This window comes from Camelus dromedarius, chromosome 6, assembly GCF_036321535.1.
Source record: "Camelus dromedarius isolate mCamDro1 chromosome 6, mCamDro1.pat, whole genome shotgun sequence".
Lineage (NCBI taxonomy): Eukaryota > Metazoa > Chordata > Mammalia > Artiodactyla > Camelidae > Camelus > Camelus dromedarius.
Window position 1 is genome coordinate 61117791 of NC_087441.1, and position 3544 is coordinate 61121334.

Genomic DNA, 3544 nt, shown 5'->3' on the forward strand with positions numbered 1-3544 from the left:
ATTTCATTGTTTTTATGGCTAATAGTCAAATATATACATTTGGACACATAAGTTGCTTTCATATCTTGGCCATTGTAAATAATGCTGCTCTGAACACTGGAGTGCATGTATCTTTTTGAATTAGTGGTTTAATTTTCTTTGGATACCCAGGAGTGGAATTGCTGGATCATATGGTTAGTTTTTTGAGAAACCTCCATATTGTTTTCCATAGTGGCTGCACCAGTTTACATTCCCATCAACAGTGTACATGAGTTCCCTTTCCTCCACATCCTCACCAACATTTGCTATTTGTAGACTTTTTGGTAACCATTCTGACAGGTATGAGGTGGTATCCTGTGGTTTTGATTTTCATTTCTCTAGTGATTGGCAGTGTTGAGCATCTTTGCATGAGCCTGTTAGCCATCTATATGTCTTCCTTGGAAAAATGTCTATTCAGGTCTTCTGCCCATTTTTTAATTGAGTTGTTGGGTTTTTTGATACTGAGTTGTGTAAGCTTTTTATATATTTTGTTTATTGATGAATTCTTTTAGTTTTTGCCTATCTGAGAATTTCTTTTTTTGCCTTGTATTCTAAACGATCATCTTGTGACGTAGAGTATCCTAGGTTGCAGGCTTTTGCCTTTCAGCACTTTGAATATATCATCCCACTCCCTTCTAGCCTGCAAAATTTTGCAGAGAAATCAGCTGATAGCCTTAATGGGGATTCCCTTGTATATGATTCTGTTTTTCTTCTAGCTGCCTTTAGAATTCTCTTTAACTTTTGCCATTTTAATTATGATATATCTTGGTGTGGGTCTGTTTGGGCTTACCTTGTTTGGGACCCTTGGTGCTTTCTGTGCCTGGATATCTGTTTCCTTTTCAGGTTTGGGAAGTTTTCTGTCATAATTTCATCAAATACATTTCAATCCCCTTCTATTTCTTCCAGGACCCCTGTTACGTGAATGTTGGTATGTTTCATGTTATCTCAGAGATTTCTTAAACTGTCCTCATTTTTTTGTTTTTGTTTTTTTGCTGTTCTGATTGGGTGATTTCCATTATTTGATCTTCCAGTTCCCTTATGCATTCTTCTGTATTACCTAGTCTGCCTTTAATTCCTTCTACTGTGTTTTTCATTTCAGTTATTGTATCCTTCAGTTCTTAGGGTTTTTTTTTTAATACTTTCTAGTTCCTTCTTAAAATTTTGTGTTCATCTCTTCTTTCCCTGATAAATTATTTGTTTCATTATTTGTTTTTTCAGGGGGTTTCTCTTGCTCTTTGAATTGAGACAGATTCCCTCTGTCTTCTCATTTTGCTTAACTTTCTGTCTCTATGAAATCAGGTGAAACAATTACCTATTCTGGTCTTTAGTGGGTGTCCTTGTGTGCGAGCATCCCTATACAGTCTGTATGTACCCAGTGGCTTTGGTGGGAGAGCTAGATCTGATGTGAGCATAAGTCACCTCTTTCCCCAGGGTGTGTTGGCAGCTATCACCTTGATAGCAGGTGGAGCTGGAGATGGAGGAGCTAGAGCCGGAGCCACATGTGAGCCAGAGCTGCTTCTCTGCTCAGTGGCCTTCACTGCCCTACCAGGGGTAGGGGTGGGTCCCAGGTTGCTGAAGCAGAAGTCCTTACGAGTCAGGTTCAAGCTGGTTCTGTTTCCTCTAAGTGTGAGCTCTTCTCACTCTCAGCACCAGCATCTTTGCCCCAGAGGGGAGCAGTGCTTGAGCAGGAGGGGCCCGTGTGAGCTCTCAGCACGTGACAGGGCGTGGGCTGAGGTCCTCTCACCACAGAGTTCTGGGCTGCTTCTGATGCGCTGCCTGTGCAAGCACCAGTAATAGCTGTCCCCACCTGCTCAGACGCCACCTCTGTGTCTGATGGCCGAGCTCTTTCCTCAGTCATGGCAGCCCTCTCCCCCTCATGGTGCCGACATGAAGTAAGAGGGGCTCAGCTGTCTGGGGCAACCCAGGGTGGTGGTAGGAAACCAGTCAGCCCTCTATGCAGTTCCACTCCACCCCCTCCACCCTGTTTCCAGAGTAAGCAAGTGCGCACTTCTCACAGAGTCCAGGATTCCCACCAGCCATCCAACCAGCCAAGGGGGCTGGTTTTCCCTGTTTCGGACCCAGGGCTGGAGTGTCCCATACATGGCTTGCACCACTCACTCCCAGGGAGTACCTCACCTGTGTAACCTCCCTTTACCTCAGTCTCCTCCCTGGGGCACAAGCCCCAACCTGATTGCTTCTCTTCCCTCCCTACCCAATTCCATGTGGATCTTTCTTCATTTGGTTGCACAGAAGTCTTTCTGCCAGTTTGCAGTTGGTTTTCAGTGAGGAGTGTTCCACATGTAGACGTATTTTTGATGTGTTCGCGGGGGGATGTGAGTTCCACATCCTTCTGCTTCACCATCTGATCTCCCCTGGCTTGAGGTTTCTTACTGAGCCATTTTTCCAGAAACTGTTCTTTTAACTGAGGTTATCCAATGTTTTCATCAAATAAAACTGATGAGAAAAATTTTTTTCAATTTTCTTGGAACTATAACTGGTTCTTAATAAATTTAGGGAGACCAAAATTAAGGGGTTTTGCCAATACAGCTGACAGCTACTCCCCGAGAACAGCTCTCGTACTTATCTTCTCATTGCTACGTACAGGTGACAATGACCACGCTGCGTGAACAGGGAGGGCCCTGAATACATTTGAATAGCAAGGAATTACTTTACAGATGGCATATTAGAATCTTTTGTAAAAATTAGTCCATTAAACTGCATTTGAAATGGAGTTTCTCTAACAGTTTCATGTATCTGCATATTGGTAAAGTTTATTTTGTGAGACTTGCTTAGGGAACAGGAGTAGGATGTGATCTCTTTGATCAGTAGAGCTATCTTCATCTGAGAATCTCCATTCAGGTCTGCTATAACTTATGCTAAATGGTGCCACTAGGAGTCTTCTGAATACTAATGACAGTCTGTTTTTATGCATAGAGAAGCAAATTAGCATGAGCCAAAGCTTCTCTAGTTGAATGAGCATAGTTTTATACTGGCAAGGATGGTATACCTTCTTGGTCCTAGAAAAGACTCCAGTTTTAAGTGAATTAGCTTCCAGATTGCTAATTTTCTAAAGGACCATCAATATTTCCTTAGCACAAATCAGCCATGGCATAAAAATGTTCAGTTGGGACATGTTTTCATGTCCAATATCCTTCTCCCCTGCTTTGGAGAAACGTTCCCCCTTCCCAGGTCTGTGATAGTCACTTTGGTATCTGTATCTTGAGTAAAATGACATAGGGACAATGACGGTTAGAGCCAAGTCTTTCCAAAAGCATCTCCCTAAAGATTGTTCGTTAATTCCTACAACCTAGAATCCTCTAGCCTTGACTGCAGTACTTCTTATAAATTCCTTTTTTTTTTTTGCTTAAGTCTAGCTAGAGTTGGTTTATAGCCATTTTCTTCAAACAAAGAACCCTAACTGATACAATTCTAGCATACATAAAGTAAAATATTTAATGTTTTGGGTTTTTGCTTATTTTTGCATTATCTTAATGATCATATCTACAATACAGAAAGTGATCTGAGA

At 41.9% G+C, this 3544-nt stretch overlaps 1 protein-coding gene across 4 annotated transcripts in view; it reads left to right on the forward strand.

Annotated features, from left to right (window-relative positions):
- The window catches only part of RARS2 (arginyl-tRNA synthetase 2, mitochondrial), a 64597-nt gene that overhangs the window by 57939 nt on the left and 3114 nt on the right, over nt 1-3544 (forward strand). The window lies entirely within an intron of this gene.